Source organism: Mustela lutreola, chromosome 9 (genome assembly GCF_030435805.1).
Source record: "Mustela lutreola isolate mMusLut2 chromosome 9, mMusLut2.pri, whole genome shotgun sequence".
NCBI lineage: Eukaryota > Metazoa > Chordata > Mammalia > Carnivora > Mustelidae > Mustela > Mustela lutreola.
Genome location: NC_081298.1, coordinates 37,494,204 through 37,519,904, shown reverse-complemented (window position 1 = coordinate 37,519,904; position 25,701 = coordinate 37,494,204).

Genomic DNA, 25,701 nt, shown 5'->3' with positions numbered 1-25,701 from the left:
ACACTTTGGCCCAAGAAATAAAACCAGCACAGCTATCATCTGAATATAGGATGAAGCTGTCTGATACTTGAATGCAATAAATTAACAACATTATTACTTTTTTCTCTTTTGGCTACTGACCTTTGTATGCATTTTTTGCATGGTCAGATTCCATTCAAAAAGGAAGCATAAGAGATAGCCCACCCCTCATAGCTTGTTAAAAAATAATCTTGAATTAATTTAAACTCAATTATGGCTATTTTCCCTTATCCTATATATACGGGCCAAATTTTAGACATTATAATTAAATCCGTTAAGAGAATAGTTATAAAGACACGTTCTGGGAAAAGAAGACATTAATAAATTGTCTATTCTAGGAGACTACACACAAGATTTGTAGTTCAGGTTGAGAAAGTGATTAATATGAGCAAAATCATTTTAAAATATTGGTGTTATGACAGCAAGAGGAGCAAAGGCACAAAGGTGGAGGAAATGTCTATCTAAATGAATAACTTGAGATTGAGTTTATACCTTTAAATACACTCAGGCTGCCTACAATAAAAAAAAAAAGACAAAAAGAAATCAATTGAAATCCCATATAAAATGTTGGTGATCCAAAGGGTACAATATATCAGACACTGGTAGAGTAAATGAAAGAGTCTGGGTTTGATTTTTTTCTCACTCAAATGTGAGAATGTAAATTTGGAGCAAAGATATTGAGAGTAACATTTTTTTCTTCAAGCTCAGAAGTTATTAGAAAAAAAAGAAGCTGCTAGAATATGGTCTTCCATATTGCAAATCACAACTAAGTGTGGGAAACATGGGCACCAGGGGGCATGGAGAGACTGTTACATAGCACAGGTGACTAACACCTATGCTAGAAGAAATGGAGCAGAGATTCGAAACCAAGCAAAAGCAACAGTTTTCTTCAAATTTCCCTCAAAGAAATTAAAAGTATGGCCAGTTTAAGTAAAATAGCAAAACAGAATCCATCTCTATTCTTGCCCCAACCTTCTAAAGTTTGCTTTATAGTCATCTTCACTCTGTCTTAATTCACTGTTACCATCATTCTAGTTTATTCCAAACAGTCCTCTGTTTTGAAGATTTACTACACAGCATAAAGCAGTCAAATCTTCCCACAAAAGTTGTTAGCATCTCTCCTGACCTTGAGTGTTTCTCATATGTAAAACCCAGAACCTGAGTCAATAGAACAGACTGCTCCCCAGAACAGGATTTTAACCATATACACTCAATGTATGGTTAGTCACCTATGCTATGTAACCGATCACTCCAAAAGTTAGTGGCTTAAAGCACAATCATCATTTATGGCCTCTCATGGTTACTGTGGATGAGAGATTTGGGACTAGTCAATTCGGCAATCCTGACTTTGGGTCTTTCAATCTACCTTAGGGTTGTAGTCAGATAGTGGATGAGACAAATGTCTTCTTAAACCTTCTCCGCTCATATGTCTGGTGACAGGGCTGTAGAGACATAAGTAACTGGGGTCCTAAATCTCTGGGGCATCTCTGATTTCATTCTCTATCTCTATGTGGTCTTTGTATGTGGTTTCTCCAGAATAGTGGCCTCAGTGTAACTGAACTTCTTATATGTCAGCTCAGGGTCCCAAGTCCATGTCTCAAGAAATTTAAAAAAATAATAATAATAATTAAAAAAAAAAAAACAGGTAGTAGCAGTGTGACCATGTTTAGTTCAACTTTAAAAGTCACATGGAGTTACTTCTACCATACTTGATTGATTGAGGCAATTGCAAGAACCATCCAGGCTCAAGGGAAGGGAACTTAGACCCAATCTCTCCAGGGAGGAACAACAACATCACAGTAAAAGAAGAGTGGGTACATGTAATGGCACAGTAGTTTTGGGGAAATGCTATGTGTTACAACTTCTCTTTTGGTAGCCCCATGGCTCTTCAATTTCTCCTGTCTGATTAAACATTATAATGAACATAAGTGAAGTCAAATAACAAAGTTTATCAAACCTAGACGAGAATGTTAATGCAAGATATATCAAAATCAATATCCTGAATTATCTCTTGGCAGACTTGGACTGCTGAGTTTAAAATAACAAGATGAAGTTTATAAAGAGCCATGTGTGGGAATTTAAAAATAATTCTATGAATGCACAATAGGGAACTCCTGGCTTGGCAGGAGTTCATATGAAAAAGAGTTGGAAATTGTAATCATGAAATGTATCAAGAGTGGGATGTGATTGCTTAAACAAATGAGAATCTGATCCACATTTAGGTTGTATTTGTGATATATAGTGTTCATATTATGGGAAGTAAAAGCCTTTGCATTCAATTAACTATCCATTCACTCAATATGCATTTATTGTGTTCTTACTATATGCTAGTTGCTATTATAGCTGCTAGGAATATACCAATGAACAATCACACAAAACCCTACCCTCATAAAACCTGCATTCTAGTGGAAAAACAAATGATGAACCCGATAAAAAATACTAGAGAAAAAAAAATGATGAAAAAGAAAACAAGAAAGGGGAATAAATGTTGGGAATGAGAGGGTTACAATTTTAGATAAGGCTGATAGGGAAATCTTCATTGAGGGGCTATTTGAGAAAAGATGAAAAGGACAAAAGTGAACAAGCCATGCTTATCTCAGGAAAAAAAGAGAGAAGGGAATATCAGGGCAAAGGCTCTGAGGAGGCCTGGCAGTGAAGAGCCCAGTGTGGCTGCAGCAAAGTGAGCCAGACAGAGAGCAGTAAGAGATACCATCAGAGAGGTGATGCAGAGCTGATTTTCTAGGCCCTTGTGGTTCCTTCTCAGAGTACTGGATCTCACTTTAAGGAAAAAGAGAAGCCAGAGGAAGGCCTGAACAGGAAAGGGACATAAAGAATTTCACCAATGAGCAAAAGAGGCCACTGTACTGAAGCATGCAGGAAGATGAATTAGGAGATATTGTCAATAATCCAGGCAAAAGATGATGGTGACTTAAACCAAGATGGTGAAGTCCCAAAAGTTCATCTTCGCTTTTTTTCCTTTGCTTTTAGAGACATATCTTCAAAGAAGTTGCTGTGGCTGATATCAAAGAGGTTACTGCCTATATTCTCCTCTACGGTTCTGATAGATTCCTGTCTCACATTGTGGTCTTTTATCTATTTCGAGTTTATCTTTGTGTATAGTGTAAGAGAATGGTCAAGTTTCATTCTTCTACATATAGCTGTCCAGTTTTCCCAGCACCGTTTATCGAAGAGACTGTCTTTTTTTCATTGTATATTTTTTCCTGTTTTTTCGAAGATTATTTGACCATAGAGTTGAGGGTCCATATCTGGGCTCTGTACTCTGTTCCTCTGGTCTATGTGTCTGTTTTTATGCCAGTACCATGCTGTCTTGGTGATCATAGCTTTGTAGTAAAGCTTGAAATCAGGTAATGTGATGCCCCCAGGTTTATTTTTGTTTTTCAACATTTCCTTAGTGATTCGGGTCTCTTTTGATTCCATACAAATTTTTGGATTATTTGCTCCAGCTCTTTGAAAAATACTGGTGGAATTTTGATTGGAATGGCATTAAAAGTATCGATTGCTCTAGGCAGTATAGACCATTTAACAATGTTTATTCTTCCGATCCAAGAGCATAGAATGGTCTTCCATCTTTTTGTGTCTTCTTCAATTTCTTTCATGAGTGTTCTGTAGTTCCTTGAGTACAGATCCTTTACCTCTTTGCTTAGGTTTATTCCCAGGTATCTTATGGTTCTTGGTGCTATAGTAAATGGAATCAAGATCAAAAGCTTCTGCACAGCAAAGGAAACAGTCAACAAAACAAAGAGGCAATCCACGGAATGGGAGAAGATAGTTAAAATGACAGTACAGACAAAAGGTTGATATCCAGAATCTATAAAAAACTCCCCAAACTCAACACACACAAAACAGACAATCATATTAAAAATATGGGCAGAAGATATGAACAGACACTTCTCCAAAGAAGACTTACAAATAGCTATCAGATACATGAAAAAGTGTTCATCATCACTAGCCATCAGGCAGACTCAAATTAAAACTACATTGAGATACCACCTTACACCAGTTAGAATGGCCAAAATTAACAAGACAGGAAACAACATGTTTTGGAGAGGATGTGGAGAAACAGTATCCTACACTGTTGGTGGGAATACAAGTTGGTGCAGCCACTTTGGAAAACAGTGTGGAGATTCCTCAAGAAATTAAAAATAGAGCTTCCCTACAGTCCTGCAATTGCACTACTGGGTATTTACCCCAAAGATACAGATGTAGTGAAAAAAAGGGCCATCTGTACCCCAATGTTTATAGCAGCAATGGCCACAGTTGTCAAACTGTGGAAAGAACCAAGATGCCCTTCAACAGACGAATGGATAAGGAAGATGTTGTCCATATACACTATGGAGTATTATGCCTCCATCAGAAAGGATGAATACCCAACTTTTGAAGCAACATGGACAGGACTGGAAGAGATTATGCTGAGTGAAATAAGTCAAGCAGAGAGAGTCAATTATCATATGGTGTAACTTATTTGTGGAGCACAACAAATATTATGGAGGACAAGGGGAGATGGAGAGGAGAAGGGAGTTGAGGGAAATTGGAAGGGGAAGTGAACCATGAGAGACTATGGACTCTGAAAAACAATCTGAGGGTTTTGAAGGGGTGGGGGGTGGGAGGTTGGGGGAACCTGGTGCTGGGTATTAGAGAGGGCACGGATTGCATGGAGCACTGGGTGTGGTGCAAAAACAATGAATACTGTTACGCTGAAAAAAAAATTAATTAATTAAAAAAAAAACAAGATGGTAACAGTGAAAGGGTTGAGAGGTGGTCAAATTATGGATATATTTTGAAGGAAGGGCAATAGCATTTTCTTATTTATCAGACATAGCTTAGGAAACACAGGAGTCGAGATAATATCATTTAGTGGGGCCTGGGCATTTGCTGAGATGAATATTGCACATGAGCAAGTTTTGGGTCAAATAATGTGAATTCCGCTTAGGATATATTTATTTTTAAATATCTATGAAACAACCAATTGGATGTGTCAGTCAGGAAGGTGGATATAAGAATCTGTAGTTCAGGGAAGAAGTCCAGGTTGATAATACAAATTTGGCAGGCATCAATAAGGAAATACTCAAATCCATAAGTTTGGTTGAAATAACCAAGAGAGGGAGAATAAGAAGTTCCAAGGATAAGGCCTCTTTAAATATATCCTAAAGCTTAGAGACTGGGAAGGTGAGGAAGAACCAACACAGTGGACTAAAAAAGTGGTCCTATAAGTAGGAAAATCAGGCAAATAGGGTACCCACCCAGAAAGCCTAATAGAGAAGGCATTTCAAATAAAAGAGGAACTTATCATCTTCTGCTGAAAGCTCAAGTGAAATAAAGAATGATAATGAATTTAGGACAAGATTTTTCAATGCAGAAATCACTGGTGACCTTGTTAGAAGCAGTTTTAATGGTGTAATGGGGGCAAAAATTAATTGGAGTGAGTTCAAGAGAAAATGGAAGGAGGAAAATAGAAGATGGGACAATTGACAGAACCCTTTGAGTTCTGCTGTAAAGGGAAGGACACAAGTCAGGTAATGGCTAGATAGAACTACAGTTAAGAAAGGAAAAATTACAGCACACTTCCATGCTATTGTGAGGATTTTAGGAAAGGAAAGAACACTTCAGGAAATGGAAAGAAGAATTACTGGACTGATGACCTTCAGAAGGTGAGAAAAGGATGGAATCTAGTGTACAAATGGAGTGACTGCCCTTAGCAGGGGTATGGGTAGTTCAGGCTTGCTAATAGGAGAGAAGCCAAAAAATGGGCAGAGATGAAGATAGGGGAGCACAAGTGGTGGAGGGAGATTATAGGAGCGTTCCTATGAATGTTGACATTTTCTTCCTGAAATGGAAAGCAAGGCTATCATGTGAGCATTAGGATAAGGAGGGAGATGTGGAAGGTCAGAGCACAGATGGGAAGGTATAAAATGGTCTTGTAGGGGAATGGGAGAATGGATGAGGGGAAAAAAAATTATGAGTGCTGTGTAGAACAAGACACATTTGAGGTTGTTGACTGTGAATGAATGTGAAGACCAATCAGCACAGCTACATATTCTTCTCCAGCCACTTTCAATGACAGGTGAACAGGTTCAGAGTAGGCAGAAAGATGTGGCAAAGGCTGTGACTTAGTTGAACAAGGGTTTCAGTAAGGTGTTGGGTTAGCAGACAAAAGAGTCATCATAATCCTTGGTCTTGGGATTTGAGCGGATAAGGAGAAAAGTGAGGATTTTAAGTGATTTTGACAGACTGAGAGGAGGTGGTTGTTTCCACAATTTGGAGTTCTCAGAACTAGAAACTATTGCAGGTGTATACTAGGGGGTGTGAGATGGAAGGGCAGGAGGTAATAGTGGTAATATGACATGTTTGGCACTGAGAGAGTAGGGGGGTATGGTTATTGGCAATAACGATGCCTAGAATATAAAGACTCAGTGTGTAGGGTTGGGTGCAGGACAAGAGCATGACACGAGAGAACATGGAACTAAGCTACCAATGAATTCATGCTAGAAAACCTAACAATCATCCAAGAGCTAAATGATTCAAAAGAATATGGGCAGTGAACAGAGAAGTGTACAGATAATTACAACAAAGAAGGGGTGGCAGGTGAAATAAAGTAATGACATGAGAGTCAAGTTGAGGGGTAACATTTAGAGAACAATGAGGGAGATGATCTGGAATGGGTCCTCCTCCATACATCATCAAACCCAGTAGCACCTACAGTATTAAAAAGGAAGCAACTATCAGCTGAGTTGCAAGGGAAGCAAGGTGATAAGTTTCCAACTAGAACCAATAGCGAAGAGGATAGTCCCAGAAGAGGGTGAGGTTATGGGCTAGTTTACTCGTGACTGTGAGTTCTGGAGGCACAATGGAGTGTTTTTCAAAGATGGAGAAGGTGGGTGATGAGATCAAAAAAGGTGATGGACAGAGTCATGTGAGAAATAAGGCACTATCTTGATGACCTAGGCTTCCTAAGGTGACTGACATATACAGGGGATAAAGGATATAGTAAATATCCATTATAAATATAAAGGATATAGTAAATATTTATTATATCCTTTACATTTATACTTATATTTGTATTTACATTTATATATCCTTTATATCTCACTCCAGAGAGTGAAGGAGGTAAAGAACAGAGCTGCAAATAGTGACTTTCTTCCAAACAGCAGAGTACAGAATGGGGAAAAAAGCATAAATTTACAGTGCAGAAACTTCAAGCCAAATAATCAAGGTCAACATCAACAGTGATAATTCATATTGATAGTATCTATCCTCAATGTGATGTGATAAGAATATCACTTTACCTCTGTGGTCTGCCTCCCAAAAGCATAATACCTAAATCTAACCATAATAAACACATCAGATAAATCCCAACTGTAAGACATTTTACAAAACGCCAGAACAGTATTCCTTAAGATTGTCAAGGTCATCAAAAACAAGGAAAATCTGAAAAACTGTTATAACCAAGAAAAGCCGAAGGAGACATGGAGGGGTTATCCTGAAACAGAAAAATGACATTAGGCAAAAGCTAAAGAAATCTGAAAAAAAGTATGGTCTTTTGTTAGTAGTGATGTACCGATATTTGTTGGTTAATTATGATAAATATATCAATGTAAAATGTTAATAGTAGGAAGAACTGGGTGTGGGCTATATAGAAACTTTATACTAATTTCACGTTTTTCTGTAAATCTAAAACTCTTGTAAAATAAAAGTTTATTAAAAAAAGAAAGAAAGAAAATATTCAAGAAGAGGTTGCACAGGGCTTCCTGTTCACAAATGGAGAGTAAGAGGAGGTCTGGAATAGAAGACCTGACTACTCTTGCTGATAAGGGGAAATCACTTAATTTCACTGAGCTTCCATCTCTTCATCAGCAAAAGAGAAATGATACCACTTTTATCTACCCCTAGATTTAAGACTCAGATGACATGATCCATGGGAAGGATCTCTGAAAACATCATAATCTATATACAAGGAAATTTGGAGGTTGTATCATTGTCATATGCGGAGAAAATCGCACATGGGAGATCATTTGGACTAATTCCAATTACAATGTCATATATGTGTGTATACACACACACACACACACACACACACACACACACACACACATATTCCCCTGGGCACCCTACTCTCAGAGGTTCTGACTCAGTAATCAATAGATCCATATTTTGAAGCTTCCCAGGTGATTCTGATACACAACCAGATCTGAGAACCACGAAACTGTGTGAATTCTAAAACCTTTTCTTATGTTACATGTTACAATCAAATGTTAATGACACACAATTACTTTTTCCAGATATGTGGCACCCTTTGAGAAATATTGGAACTTTGCAATAAAAGTATAATTTCAGGCATCAGCCAGCCTGTGGGTGATGTGGGTGAACAAAAGGTGTTAGTCACAACCTGTTCTGCCTATTTGTAAATTCAGCTCAACAGGGAAGACCTTCAAGGTAGCATGAGAAGGTCATAGCTGTTTACTCTTCACTTAACTGGGGTCCCTCAGTGTGTGTGTGTGTGTGTGTGTGTGTGTGTGTAATTCAATTGGTAAATACCATATACACAACAAAATGTATAAGGTAGAATTCTTAAGTATATAGTACCTTGATTTCTTGGGACACATGTAGCCAACATGGCCATCATCCAAATCAGGATATAATTTCCAACACCCTATAAGGCTCCCCAAACTCCTTTTCAGTGTACATTTATAACCCAACTACCATGACTCCACTCCTTGGTTGAGTTAGAGATTGTACCAGGTGGAGTTGTCACATTAACGAAATTTTATTTGCAGTCAATGAGGAGATCGGGGCATAACCTCCAAAGCCAGGACTCCCTGAGCAGGGATGAGTGTGTTTATTGTATTTAGGGTTATGACGAATATTCAGAAATGGGACTTTTATCATAACATTATAATGAGGCAGAGGTAAGCTTCAGGCCGGGGAAGGGTTATGGATATGCTCCAAGAGCTGAGAATGGGGATAAGCTAGATGGATCTTGGCTCCTTATCTCGGGTAATGAATGCAGGGCCTTGCTTACTTTCGAAATAGCACTGGGAGTTTTTCCACTGATTTATTGTCTCTGATACTGTTTGGCTATTATCAGAGACTGATAGTATTTGCATTCCCTTTGTTCCCTTAAAATCCTTATTAACCAGGGAGGTTTTTGCATTTCTTTGTAACTCTGACACTTCCTGGGAAGTTCTGTAAAAAAGTGTGCTAGGGGCAAGTGAAATAGGTAAGGCAGAGATCACAAAAATTAGCTGGGGCCCTGAAATGATTTCTCCCTTTTTCTGGGGAACCCTAGCTTTCTGCTTACACAGTCACCTAGCCAGCAGTAGCCATTTTTATGCATTCCTTCACCATCAATTAATTTCACCTGTTTTTGAACTTCATCTCAATGGAATCATGTAACTGTTCTTCTGAGTTCTTCTGTAACTGTGTTCTTTCCACTCAACTTATAATCTGTGAGTTTCATCCATATTGGTGGACATACCAGTGGCATGTGGTCTTTACTGCTGGTCTTCCAGGTCTTAGCAAGAGCCCTAAACAATCGTGTTCACATTGCCTATGTGTAGGTTAAATAATAATACAAGTACAGGGACAGAATGACAAGTCAAAGATGGGAAATCCCAAAGATGTTAATGCTCCACTAGGGTAAACTTTACCAAGAGAAAAAAATGGCATCCTTCATGATCAGTCCCCAGTTGAATCTCCAGGAAGGAAACAGAAGGCATGATCCACCATCACCTCCCAGAAATCTCCACTTTTGTCAAAATAGTCTTCTTGACTTGTACATATGCTAATGTTTGAGAACCATTTCTGGGAACTCTACAGAGAATGTAGAAAGGGGGCTTTCATCAGGGGAGGTGCCCACAGACTGCTGAACAAAAGCTAGTATTTTTGAAATGTGACTTTCGGATTATCCCCTAAAAGGTCTGAGTTTGATGGGACTGCATCTAACTGAGGTCTTTTTTTCCCCCTTCCTTGAAATCTGCCTGCCCTGAGGTAAAGATTATTTTCCCATAAGACTTGATAGAGCATTTTTAACCAGAAAGAATAAAGAAAAAAGAAAAATGATGGGCCAAACAAGAACAGTGCTGATTTCCTTTCAAGCGTAATGTCAAAGCTGATTATCAAAGCCACTCTCAGGGGTTCCAGGAAATACAGCTTTCAATAAAGCCACAGGAGTTCTTCCTTATTGTCTGTGGTCTGCTGTGCAGTCAACCAACTATAAAATCATACACATATACCCACAGCAAAACCACTGGGCTCTACTGAGTGCTCTGAATTGGCAAACATAATCCAAAATACTATTTCAGACACCTTAATGAAAAACCCCTTCCCTGGGTTAGTCTGCATTCATTTGCTCATATAAATTCCATGTGCTGAATTCCAGTCGATAAATAGAACAGTCAATCAACCTATCATTCTACTGGCCAACAATTTCTGTGGATTTCCAATTGTTGCCCCTTAATTTATTGCACATTTCACCATATCCATGGTCTTCTTCTGAGCTATAAACGTGCCCAGGGAAAACAATCATGCAGTCTCACAATTTCATAGAACTTCCAAATAAGTCCCACTTGGGGAGTGTTTTACTAGTAACTTTAGTGATATTGATGGCTGACATTAGTAGCTCTGACTCACACAGATCTTTACCGAATGGATTTTATGTCCACCACAGCAGAATTCTTGAGAGATGGAAAATTCTGTACCCATTCCACAGATGAAGAAACTGAGTTTAAGCACTTGCTTTGCCTGAAATTTCTTAGTGAACAGGAATAATACCAGTATCCAAGCATATGAAGTCTAGCTCCAGATAACATGTTTTATTTTTCTACAAAGAAATGCTCTGTTAAGATCAATTCAAGAAAAAATTAAAACTGGTAGAAACCATAAAAAGTGGTTGCCAGGGGTGGGGGCTGAGAGAAATAAGGAGGGGTTGATAAAAGGGCACATACTTTCTGATACAGGATGAATAAGGTCTGAGGATCTAATGGAAAATATGGTGACTATAGTAATTGATGATACTGTGTTGTGTGATTGAAGTTTGCTAAGACAGTAGAAGTTTCTTCCCCTTGCCAAAAAGAAGAAGAGAAAATGAAAAAAAGATAAAGATGTGAGGTGATGGACGTGTTAATTAACTAGATGAGGGGGAATCCTTTCACACTGCTTATATATGCCAAATCATCATGATGTATACTTCAAATATTTTATAATTTTATGTGCAAATTATACCTCTTAGATAATGCTGAATTTTTTTTTAAAGGCAGAAAAGGAAAAGGACCTACTTTTGAAAAGGAGTAATTTTTAAAGCATAAGAGAATAGTAATTTTGCTTCCTTCTCACACTCTCATCAAAATCATATTTCCAATGGTCTCACATCTCACTCACACATTCTGTGTGGACATGTGTGTTCTGGAATGGACTTCAGGAATCTCAGAATCTAATACTGCTCAACCAAGAATGCGTGTACAGTTGTGAATCACTCTTTTACCTGTCTCAGTCTTTACTGATCATCAGTAAATAAGCCTATTGACCCTATGCTATCTTTAAGGGTCTTCCTCAGCTTAAGATAGATTTCTCTAGGGTGACTGAGGGAATATTTATAGGCAGCAATGTCAGGATGCTGAGGCCAAAGCTTCTGGTGCATTGTACGCCATCACCTCAACCCACCTGACTCCTCCCGCTTTGTTGTGTAGAAGGTGGGCAGTGACCTCCAGCACCTCAGCTATGAAAGAATGCCAAACTGCAAAATCCCAAAGCATAGCTCTCAGTCAGCAGTTGGAAGGAGCTGTGGGATAAATACTCCAGAGTCCCCATCTACCTATGGAACAAGTCTGGAGGCAATTTCAACATCTTTCCTGAGAATCTCAGTGGGATTGAGCCCATTCCTTACAGGACTGACCAGCTTCATTCCCATTAGCTTTTCTCCTCTCCCTTTCATGTTCCCTATGCCCCCTACCTGTGCTTCCTGGGTTCACTTCCAAACAATCTACCTGCACTGATATCCTTGTCCCAAGCTCAGCTTTTTGGAGAACCCAAAGCAAGACTTATGCTGTAGAGGAAGGTTACTGTCTGAATACAGATTTGGGTGGTACACAACACTAATGTATATGCAATTAATCCCTTTAAGTTGTTTCTTTATAATTTACTGTGAGACTTTCCAAATAGTTCTTTACATGTACCTACCTGCAAAGTTTAGGTAGAGAGGTGAGGACATGACATACTTAGTGTGTGATGTGGCTTTCTCTAAATAGAAGAATCTCCAAAAAACTTTATTTTGTTTTAATATAGACTACTGGACACATCCCCTTTATATTTTATAAAATTATAATTCTTCAGTGAGCACCCCAAATCATATCTTAAGGAATTGGTTTGACAGTGATGTATTAAGGCAAAAGTCTCTACTAAATTTCTTATTAGGTGATCTTCATTTGGAAGCTGATCACAATAGTTGCCTGTCTTATTAGTAAAGGCAGTTTTGGCTGTGAATTACAAAAACCCTCGTCTCTAAGGTAACCAACTCTCTCATTTTCTTTGGGGCCATCTTGGTTTTAGTACTGAAAATCCTGAGAAACCCCTTAGTCATGGGCAACCCAGAACAGCTGGTCAACCTATCAAGTTCCACCAATCCTGATCTATACCATTTAACCATCATACTTATCTTGAGTAGGACATCTAACTCTTCCAGGAGATTTAGGTCTTATATTTGTCCCTCTCCCCTGGAACCACTTGATGGGAAACCAGGGGAAGAAGAATTATCCAAAGGAAGGGGAGGGTACTGAGCTTCCCAAAAGAAGTGGTGGTAGGGAGGCTTGGATAGAGATACATATACATACAGATAGGTAGATAGGTAGATAGATACAGATATAAATACAGATACAGACATTGACATCCACTCTATTCTTTAAGGAGTCATTCTCTTTCACTCCTTGGGTCTCATCATCATTATTATTTTTCCTCCTCTTTTTTTTCCTTTACCTCCCACATAGGTCTTTCCTCTTCATTTTATATTCCAGCCCCAACACTCTCATTTTCACAGCACCCCAAGGGACTCACACTTCCCTCCACCATCTGTACCACCAGATTCAAATAAAAGTATGCTCCAAGAAATATGTTATTCTGAGAAAGAAATGAATAGATACATTAAAAGCTAAACATAAAAATATGCTATAAAAATTTAGAATGCAGATCTTCTTTCCTTCAGCTCACTGTTTTGATCAATGCCATTTTCTCTAAAAATTGTTAAATGCCCATCTCTTGATTCATGTAAAACTTTTTCTTTAGGCCTCTGTGGCCAGGAAGTAAGCATTTTAGTCAATAGGGCCCTGTTTAGTGTTTAAAGTAGTAACTTTAGTAGTAGTAGGAGTAGTAGTTTAAAGTAATAACAGGCTTAAAATTCAACCAACCAGAAATATTATTAAATAAAAAATTACTGGCTGGCCAACTCATGAACTTGAGTTTTAATTCCCATGCTTAAGGTGGAAGTGATAAGCTACATAAAAACTCTCAAGAATTGTCTTCACCAAGAAGGCCTTAATGTTCCCCTCAGCTTGACTGAACTTTGGACAGGCAACTGCCTGACTCTACTCCACTGACCTCACTTTGCTTGGGACATTTACTTTTCATAACTGGTAATTGTACATTCTTTCTCTGTCCCTGTGACTATTTGCAAAAGCCTCTCTACAGTTTTCCAACCCAAGAATGCCTTTCTTAAGGATCTGGGAACCAACTCTTTGAAATGTCATCATTGAAAAAGATAGAACTCCTATCTTCCAGTTTCTGTGTGAGGGTAGAACCCTAACTTCCCCATGGAAAACTACCATCTGTCATTAGAAACAAAAAACAAAAAACAAAAAACAAAAACAAAACAAAACAAACAAAAAAAAACAAAGGAAGGAAGGAAGGACGAACGAACTTCCTTTTCCTTGGAATAAAGCCAATAAGCAGATGCCGAAAATTTGGTCTTCCAAAACATTTTTACCAATGTCTTGCCACTCTTCTAGGTTTTATCTCATATCCTGTCTTTGACTCTGTCTTATCTCAGGCATTATTTTATCTGTCTCTATGGAACACCCTCATTCTACCATGTTTATCAAATTCTGATCAATCCTTCAAGGTTTCAGTGAGCTGCCATCTTTAATATGAATATTTCCATGATTAAAGCAACCAAAATATTCTATTACTGCTCCTAATTCCTACAGTACCTTGCCTAGCTTCTTTCACTCCTCTGTCCTTTACCCACCCAGTTTCTCCTGGGAATTATTCCTTAATAAATCATTTACATCTGCATCCTTGTCTCAGGACATGCTTCTGTGGAACTTGTCCTGAGAAACCACCTTCCCGAATGACTTCACCTAACAAGATGCATCAGGCCCATTGAGATCTTGCTTGCCTTTCTAGCCTTGTCTCTCATCTCTCTCCCCAGGTTATTCAGTGGTCCATCTGAGCTGCCATTTGCTCAGGTTCTGTGCTTCTGTTATGTCCTCTCATGGCCCCTGTCCATTTATCCTTACCAATGCTGGGGAGCCTTGACAAATTCTCTTTCTTCCCCACTACTCTAGGCAGTTTCTCACTTCTCTTACAAAAAAAAAAAAAAAAAAAAAAAAAAAAAAAAAAAAAACAGATCTTTAAAATAGCACAGCTTTTTAAAAATACACAAATAGTAAGATGATTTAGTACTGAACCTCAGCAGAGGGATTATAGGCAAGTTATTTAACTTCTGCGGGCTCTGATTTATTCACATATGAGGATGGTAAGATTCCACATCCTTCATAAATGCATGTAAGGTGCTTAGCGGAATATATAAAACATATGCTGTGGTAGTTTTATTAACACTGATGAGAGAACTATATTTGTTTCTCTATAACCTAACCAGATTCCAAAAGTGTGACTACTATATCTGGTTTATCTCTTGTACTCCTGATTTCTCACACAGTGCCTGACTTGATAGATAGCCAATAGACAGGTGATGAATAAATAAATGATACATAGCCAGTGAGTTCTAAGACCAGTTTCTACTCTTTCCTGTTTTAGCATATATGCACAACCAAGAAATAAACTTGTAATCTATTTCAAAACTCAAACAGCATAAAGTAAAAGTAGACATTCTGGTATTTCTTATATTTTCTCTTTTCTCCAATATCTTCCTTGTTTTCTCTTTCAAGCTACTGAAAGTCTTCCTTTTCCAATTTGAAAAGATGGTCAAACATGTATGAGCACAAGCTCATCTTTAAACTCATTAGTAAATCTGTGTTTTCTTAGTACCTATTAGAAAATCTGGTTGTTCTCTCTCTCTCTCTCTCTCTCTCTCTCTCTCTCCTCTCCTCTCCTTCCCCCCTTCCATGTTTCAGAGATCTGGAGATGAGGTGTGATTTTACATTTTCTTTCCTCTTTCCCTCTTTTCATTTTTGATGACATTTAAAAACCTGTGACCCTGAAAACCTTAACTTCTCAAAATAAGATTCTTCATTTTCAAGAGATGCTGGAAAAAACATTCTTTTAATAGACGGATATCATCAAAATTACTCTTCCCTTGGACTTTGTCTCCAGAGATTTTTGAAGAGAGCTTTCCATTTAGTAAGTCATTTTCTAAAATTCTTAGAAGTTTCCTGGAATGAAAGCTCTTGGATTCTTAAAGTGTTTGTGAAATGGTCCTCATACTTAAAATTACTAGAAAAGTGATCTCAGTTTATAAAGAGATTAACTCATAAAATCAGCCCTGTTTGTCCCTACTTAATATGTAGAATTATTTAATAATATCTACAACGATGCCAATAATGATTTCAGATATCTGCCACCTTTCCCTCCAGTGGTCTCTGTTGTTGAAGATAGTATTTTTCTCCTCTAAACCCCCATGGATGTCATGCTCATCTTTTAACACACCTCCCTTTGTATCCTGATTTGGAGTTCTATTTTCACATTTGTTCCCTTACCAGATCATAAGATCTCACCAAAGTGTAGCACTGAGTCTTGGGTAGAGTAGGAGCTTTAAAATATTCACTGGGTGAATGAAAATAGCCACAAGATGTGTATGTGTAAATAAATCAGTGAAATATTGTGGACAATACATCCTTCTTAGTCACAAGATAACATATAGATTCATTTTATATTAATGATAATATTACAATGATTAATGTTCACAATATTAATGACAAAAGCCATTAAATTGTCTTATTCCAGATGCAATTTATTTTTTCAAAAGAACTTAATAAATTTTAAGTTCTATAACCAATTTTCTTACATAGCTATGACTCCAAGAACTTGGACAATGTAAAGAAGAGAGAGTACAGGTAATACCACACAGAAATGCATTTAAACTCAACTCATATCCATAGTTCTCCCCTGGCTGATGGAACAAAACCACCTTTAACACAATACCCAATGCAAATGAATGGAAACTTCACCCTTCAGTTGATCCTTAGGGGAGCATATTCATTTCCTTTCTTCTTATTTCCTAATTAGAATCTCTTACCCAGTCACTCTGCCACCAGATTTCTTGTCTGACTCAGTATTAGGGGTCTGGTTATGCTTTCAATATCTATATTAATTTCCTTTGGGCACCTGGCTTATATTACAGAGAACTTTTCCTGCTAGTTCATGCCCCTGTTGAGCCTACAATCAATTTTATGACAATCCCAAACCACTTTTCCATCTATGGCTCCTCAATTCTATTCATTGGGGTAGTAGTAAAATTCGTCTTAGGGCAAAGATATTTATTTAGTTTGGGTATTCTATTTCCTAGTGGTCTGAATGTTTAAGTGGAAGGGAGATTCAACACAACTCACAGATTTGGCACACGTCTTATTTTCACACAATGAATAGCCTCCTCCCTGTATAAGGATTAGCTTTATGAATTCTCCAGGAGAAAACATCTGTTTTACCAATTCATTTCAAGATCTGCCAACTATTCAGAGTACTATTCAAAATACTGATGTGATGTCATTAATAACTCTTATAACTTTTCTCTACAGATTAAGAAACTAGAAGAGTGCTAATTTCCTTTAAAGTGTATCTTAAGTCAACATTCCCTAGAAAAAGAGCTTGAGATGCGGGTTATTATGCATGTGGCTTAATAAGTGAAGGCTGGAAAAAGAATGAGGGAAAGAGAAAACAATAAGGGGAAGGAACCCAGCAACAACATGGTCATAGCTGTATTCCAGCCCCATGGCAGTATGATCTTATAGGAGTTCTGGAACATACACAGTACCATAGAGTTGGTCCTCCTTGAGGCAAGAGAGCTAACCTTCTGATCCTTTTTTTTAGTCTTTAGCTGTGGAACACCCCCCAGAAGAGGGCAAAGACTCTCCTAGACATTTCTGGGTGCGGTCACTCTAATGGAGTGGAGTTGGAGGAAGTTCTCTGAAGAAAGGGGCAACTCGGGGGGAGGAGTCAAGATGGCAGAGAAGTAGCAGGCTGAGACTACTTCAGCTAGCAGGAGATCAGCTAGATAGCTTATCTAAAGATTGCAAACACCTACAAATCCATCAGCAGATCAAAGAGAAGAAGAACAGCATTTCTACAAACAGAAAATCAACCACTTTCTGAAAGGTAGGACTGGCAGAGAAGTGAATCCAAAGAGACAGGAAGATAGACCCCGGGGGGAGGGGCCAGCTCCCGGCAAGCGGCAAAGCAACAGAAAACAAAATCAGGACTTTTAAAAGTCTGTTCCGATGAGGGACATTGCTCCAGAAGCTAAACCGGGGTGAAGCCCACGCGGGGTCAGCATGGCCTCAGATCCCGCAGGGTCACAGAAGGATCAGGGGTGTCTGAGTGTCGCAGAGCTTACAGGTATTAGAACAGGGAAGCCAGCTACAGAGACAGAGCGGACAGTGAGCTCACAGCTCGGGGTTACCTTGAACTGGTCACAGGCTCGGTGAGCTCGGAGCACGGCTGGAGGTCAGTCAGACGGGAGTTACTGGGCGCTGTTCTCTGAGGGCGCACTGAGGAGTGGGGCCCCGGGCTCTCGGCTCCTCTATGCAGGAGACCAGGAGGCTGCCATTTTTATTTCCGACCTCCGGAACTCTATGGAATGCACTCAGGGAACCAAAGCTCCTGAAAGCAAATCCGAGCAGATTACTCAGCCTGGCCCCTGGTTAGGGCGGTGCAATTCGACCTGGGGCAAAGACACTTGAGAATCACTACAACAGGCCCCTCACCCAGAAGATCAGCAAGAAATCCAGCCAAGACCAAGTTCACCTAACAAGGAGTGCAGCAGAATTCGAGAGGAGGAGAAAGCAAAGCACGGAACTCATGGCTTTCTCCCCATGATTCTTTAGTATTGCGGTTAATTTAATGTTTTTTTCTTTTTCAATTTTTTTCTCTTCTTCTGCTAAAATTTTTTAAACTTTTACCCTTTTCTTTTTTAACGTTTTTTAACTAGTTTATCTATTATATATTTTTTTCTTTTTTATACTTTTTTTAATTCGTTTTCTTTTTTTAATTGTTTCTTTTCTTTTCTTTTTCTTTCTGAACCTCTTTTTATCCCCTTTCTCCCCCCTCACGATTTGGAATCTCTTCTGATTTGGTTAAAGCATATTTTCCTGGGGCTGTTGCCAACCTTTTAATATTTTACTTACTCATTCATATACTCTTATCTGGACAAAATGACAAGGCAAAAAAAAAAAAAAAAAAAAAGAACATGAGGCAGTACCGAAGGCTAGGGACCTAATCAATACAACATTGATAATATGTCAGATCTAGAGTTAAGAATAACAATTGTCAAGGTTCTAGCCGGGCTCAAAAAAGGCATGGACGATATTAGAGAAACCCTCTTGGGAGATATAAAAGCCCTTTCTGGAGAAATAAAAGAACTAAAATCTAACCAAGTTGAAATCAAAAAAGCTATTAATGAGGTGCAATCAAAAATGGAGGCTCTCACTGCTAGGATAAATGAGGCAGAAGAAAGAATTAGCGATATAGAAGACCAAATGACAGAAAATAAAGAAGCTGAGCAAAAGAGGGACAAACAGCTACTGAACCATGAGGGGAGAATTCGAGAGATAAGTGACACCATAAGACGAAACAACATTAGAATAATTGGGATTCCAGAAGAGGAAGAAAGAAAGAGGGGAGCAGAAGGTATACTGGAGAGAATTATTGGAGAGAATTTCCCTAATATGGCAAAGGGAACAAGCATCAAAATTCAGGAAGCACAGAGAAAGCCCCTCAAAATCAATAAGAATATGTCCACACCCCGTCACCTAATAGTAAAATTTACAAGTCTTAGTGACAAAGAGAAAATCCTGAAAGCAGCCCGGGAAAAGAAGTCTATAGCATACAATGGTAAAAATATTAGATTGGCAGCAGACTTATCCACAGAGACCTGGCAGGCCAGAAAGAGCTGGCGTGATATATTCAGAGCACTAAATGAGAAAAACATACAGCCAAGAATACTATATCCAGCTAGGCTATCATTGAAAATAGGAGAGATTATAAGCTTCCAGGACAAACAAAAACTGAAAGAATTTGCAAACACCAAACCAGCTCTACATGAAATATTGAAAGGGGTCCACTAAGCAAAGAGAGAGCCTACAAGTGTTAGGTCAGAAAGGAACAGAGACAATATACGGTAACAGTCACCTTACAGGCAATACAATGGCACTAAATTCATATCTCTCAATAGTTACCCTGAATGTTAATGGGCTAAATGCCCCAATCAAAAGACACAGGGTATCAGAATGGATTAAAAAAAAAAAAAACCCATCTATATGTTGCCTACAAGAAACTCATTTAAGCCCTAAGACACGTCCAGATTTAAAGTGAGGGGGTGGAAAAGAATTTACCATGCTAATGGACATCAGAAGAAAGCAGGAGTGGTGATCTTTATATCAGATCAAGTAGATTTTAAGCCAAAGACTATAATAAGAGATGAGGAAGGACACTATATCATACTCAAAGGGTCTGTCCAACAAGAAGATCTAACAATTTTAAATATCTATGCCCCCAACGTGGGAGCAGCCAACTATATAAACCAATTAATAACAAAATCAAAGAAACACATCAACAATAATACAATAATAGTAGGGGACTTAAACACTCCCCTCACTGAAATGGACAGATCATCCAAGCAAAAGATCAACAAGGAAATAAAGGCCTTAAATGACACACTGGACCAGATGGACATCACAGATATATTCAGAACATTTCATCCAAAAGCAACCAGAATACACATTCTTCTCTAGTGCACATGAAACATTCTCCAGAGTAGATCACATCCTCGGTCCTAAATCAGGTCTCAACAGCTATAAAAAGATTGGGATCATTCCCTGCATATTTTCAGACCACAATGCTCTGAAGCTAGAACTCAACCACAAGAGGAAGTTTGGAAACAACCCAAATACATGGAGACTAAACAGCATCCTTCTAAAGAATGAATGGGTCAACCAGGAAATTAAAGAAGAATTGAAAAAAATTATGGAAAGAAATGATAATGAAAACACAATGGTTCAAAATTTGTGGGACACAATAAAGGCAGTCCTGAGAGGAAAATATATAGCGGTACAAGCCTTTCTCAAGAAACAAGAAAGGTCTCAGGTATACAACCTAACCCTACACCTAAAGGAGCTGGAGAAAGAACAAGAAAGAAACCCTAAACCCAGCAGGAGAAGAGAAATCATAAAGATCAGAGCAGAAATCAATAGAATAGAAACCAAAAAAAAAAAAAAAAAAAACCACAATAGAACAAATCAACAAAACTAGGAGGTGGTTCTTTGAAAGAATTAATAAAATTGATGAACCCCTGGTCAGACTTATCAAAAAGAAAAGAGAAAGGACCCAAATAAATAAAATCATGAATGAAAGAGGAGAGATCACAACTAACACCAAAGAAATACAAACTATTATAAGAACATACTATGAGCAAATCTACACCAACAAATTTGACAATCTGGAAGAAATGGATGCATTCCTAGAAACATAACCTACCACAATGGAACTAGGAAGAAATAGAAAGCCTGAACAGACCCATTACCAGTAAGGAGATTGAAACAGTCATTAAAAATCTCCAAACAAACAAAAGCCCAGGGCCAGACGGCTTCCCGGGGGAATTTTACCAAACATTTAAAGAAGAACTAATTCCTATTCTCCTGAAACTGTTCCAAAAAATAGAAATGGAAGGAAAACTTCCAAACTCATTTTATGAGGCCAGCATCACTTTGATCTCAAAACCAGACAAGGATCCCATAAAAAAAGAGAGCTATAGACCAATATCTTTGATGAACACAGATGTGAAAATTCTCACCAAAATACTAGCCAATAGTATTCAACAGTACATTAAAAGGATTATTCACCACGAACAAATGGGATTTATTCCAGGGCTGCAAGGTTGGTGCAACATCTGCAAATCAGTCAATTTGATACAACACATAAATAAAAGAACAAGAATCATATGATACTCTCAATAGATGCTGAAAAAGCATTTGACAAAGTACAGCATCCCTTCCTGATCAAAACTCTTCAAAGTGTAGGGATAGAAGACACATACCTCAATATCATCAAAGCCATTTATGAAAAACCCACCGCACATATCATTCTCAATGGAGAAAAACTGAAAGCTTTTCCATTAAGGTCAGGAACATGGCAGGGATGTCCATTATCACCACTGCTATTCAACATAGTACTAGAAGTCCTAGCCTCAGCAATCAGACAACAAAAAGAAATTAAAGTCATCCAAATTGCCAAAGAAGAAGTCAAACTATCACTCTTCACAGATAATATGATACTGTATGTGGAAAACCTAAAAGACTCCACTCCAAAACTGCTAGAACTTGTACAGGAATTCAGTAAAGTGTCAGGATATAAAATCAATGCACAGAAATCAGTTGCATTTCCCTACACCAACAACCAGAGAGAAGAAAGAGAAATTAAGGAGTCAATCCCATTTACAATTGCACCCAAACCCATAAGATACCAGGAATAAACCTAACCAAAGAGGCACAGAATCTATACTCAGAAAACTATAAAGTACTCATGAAAGAAATTGAGGAAGACACAAAGAAATGGAAAAATGTTCCATGCTCCTGGATTGGAAGAATAAATATTGTGAAAATGTCTATGCTACCTAAAGCAATCTACACATTTAATGCAATTCCTATCAAAGTACCATCCATCTTTTTCAAAGAAATGGAACAAATAATCCTAAAATTTATATGGAACCAGAAAAGACCTTGAATAGCCAAAGGGATATTGAAAAAGAAAGCCAACGTTGGTGGCATCACAATTCCGGACTTCAAGCTCTATTACAAAGCTGTCATCATCAAGACAGCATGGTACTGGCACAAAAACAGACACATAGATCAATGGAACAGAATAGAGAGCCCAGAAATAGACCCTCAACTCTATGGTCAACTAATCTTTGACAAAGCAGGAAAGAATGTCCAATGGAAAAAAGACAGCCTCTTCAATAAATGGTGCTGGGAAAACTGGACAGCCACATGAAGAAAAATGAAATTGGACCATTTCCTTACACCACACACAAAAATAGACTCAAATGGATGAAGGACCTCAATGTGCGAAAGGAATCCATCAAAATCCTTGAGGAGAACACAGGCAGCAACCTCTTCGCCCTTAGCCGCAGCAACATCTTCCTAGGAACAACGCCAAAGGCAAGGGAAGCAAGGGCAAAAATGAACTATTGGGATTTCATCAAGATCAAAAGCTTTTGCACAGCAAAGGAAACAGTTAACAAAACCAAAAGACAACTGACAGAATGGGAGAAGATATTTGCAAATGACATATCAGATAAAGGACTAGTGTCCAGAATCTATAAAGAACTTAGCAAATTCAACACCCAAAGAACAAATAATCCAATCAAGAAATGGGCAGAGGACATGAACAGACATTTCTGCAAAGAAGACATCCAGACGGCCAACAGACACATGAAAAAGTGCTCCATATCACTCGGCATCAGGGAAATACAAATCAAAACCACAATGAGATATCACCTCACACCAGTCAGAATGCCTAAAATAAACAAGTCAGGAAATGACAGATGCTGGCGAGGATGCGGAGAAAGGGGAACCCTCCTACACTCTTGGTGGGAATGCAAGCTGGTGCAACCACTCTGGAAAACAGCATGGAGGTTCCTCAAAATGTTGAAAATAGAACTGCCCTATGACCCAGCAATTGCACTACTGGGTATTTACCCTAAAGATACAAACGTAGTGATCCGAAGGGGCACATGCACCCGAATGTTTATAGCAGCAATGTCCACAATAGCCAAACTATGGAAAGAATCTAGATGTCCATCAACAGATGAATGGATCAAGAAAATGTGGTATATATACACAATGGAATACAATGCAGCCATCAAAAGAAATGAAATCTTGCCATTTGCGACAACATGGATGGAACTAGAGCGTATCATGCTTAGCGAAATAAGTCAAGCAGAGAAAGACATCTATCATATGATCTCCCTGATATGAGGAAGTGGTGATGAAACATGGGGGGTTAAGGGGGTAGGAGAAGAATCAATGAAACAAGATGGGATTGGGAGGGAGACAAACTATAAGTGACTCTTAATCTCACAAAGCAAACTGAGTGTTGCTGGGGGAAGGGGGGTTGGGAGAAGGGGGGGTGGGGTTATGGACATTGTGGAGGGTGTGTGCTATGGTGAGTGCTGTGAAGTGTGTAAACCTGGCAATTCACAGACCTGTACCCCTGGGGATAAAAATATATTATATGTTTATAAAAAATTAAAAATTTAAAATTTAAAAAAAAAGAAGGGGGCAACTCTAAGCTATTAAAAACTTCTGCTTGTAGCATCTGGGAGAGGGATGTACTACTCCTATGAATGTAGATTTGGACAGGAGAATAAACTGTTAGTTTCTACTATGAACTGTTTCAGGACTAGCTTCATCCTTGTATTTTTTTAATACACCAAGTAAACACAAACGTGGAATCAATTGTTCTCAGAAAAGGAAAATAATACGCTTGAGTGGAGGTAATCAGTAAACTGCCTCCCTAGTGGTGAATGAAGACCATTTTATAAGATTAAAACTCCTTCAAATGCCTTCTTAAATCCACATTCAAAGCCAGGCTGGGAACTGAAGGATGAGGAGTGTAACTGGAGAATGTCAGATTAACTCTCTGTCCTTCGGAGAATACTTACCTGCATGTAACCAAAACCTTCAACACTGAGTTAAACAAATAGTATCTTACTAAGAAGTCAGGAGAATCACGGTCTTTGATAATCCACAATATCATCCAAAATTTAACACCTTTCATACTGAATTACTTACATTTATTACTTAAATGTGGTGGTTTATTTGTTGTCTCATACTCGCAATAGAGGTGCCAGACTACCAGACATCTCACTTGTGATCCAGAAAAAAGGAAGAAAAGAGAATTAAAAAAGCAAAGGACATGCTAGCCAAGACTATTTCTTGTATCAGGAAAGCAAACAATTTCCCAGGAGCTACACACTACACACTTAACTTTTAGATCTTATTGATAGAGTTGAGTCATATCGCCACCCTTAGACCATTTACTGGCCATGGGAGATAATCATAATTCATTTAGATCAACAATATTCTACAGAAACATCATGTCAGCCACATATATAATTTTTTGTATATGTAATTTTTAATTGCCTACAAGCCATATTTAAAAAGTAAAAGAGGTAAAATCAATATTAGTAATATATTTTTATTTAATCCAATATATCCAAAGTATTATTAAGTACATAATCAACATAAAATAATAAGCTATTTTACATTTTTTAATTAAATATTTGAAATTCAGTGTGTATTTTGCACTTGTGGCACATCCCAATTTGGACTTGTCACATTTCAAGAGCTCTAAGATTGATGGCTACATACCAGACAAGCAAAAGTCTAGGCCAATCATGATTTATCTCTGGAAGCTGGGGTAGGAAACTGTCTTTCCTAAGATCCTGCTAATCTCTTTTTCTATCTGAAGAAATCTTGATTCTGCTAACATGGAGGACAAGGGAGAGAGAGATGGGTAATGAGTAGGAAAGAAACGATGTCTATTCCAGGCCCCCATCAGTGTCTCTACTATCCACAGTGACCCAGTGGATGAAATCCTACCATTTACAAATTCTTCTGTGGTTGGATTGTCTGAGTTAAAGTTCATCTTTTCTTTTTTTTAAGATTTTATTTATTTATTTGACAGACACATCACAAGTAGGCAGAAAGGCAGGCAGAGAGAGAAGAGGAAGCAGGCTCCTTGCTGAGCAGAGAGCCCAATGCGGGTCTCGATCCCAGGACCCTGAGATCATGAGCCAAGCTGAAGGCAGAGGCTTTAACCCACTGAGCCACCCAGGGGCCCCAAGGTTCATCTTTTTGAAGCATATAATTGGCTGATTGCCTATGGATGACTTTAGTAAAATCTTGACTTTTCTCACATCAAAGATCAGAACCCCAAAAATAATGAGATCCAGAAAACAGGTATTTTGATGGCACAAGGGAAAATGAGTGTGGGCCATTCAGGAAGGGCAGAGGCCAGAGGAGCTGAGGTGACCAGAGACATCCCAGGGCAGCCTGCAGACACTGCACCCATGCTGGGAGAAGAATAGGAACTTACAAGGCTAAATGGACATTGAGACCTTGAAATAATTTGGAAAATGAAGCTTTTCACCTCATGCTTTGCTCCAATTCTGGTTAAATATTTGTGCATAATATAGACCAGACTCTGCAAGGGGACCAAGGAAGAGTTTTA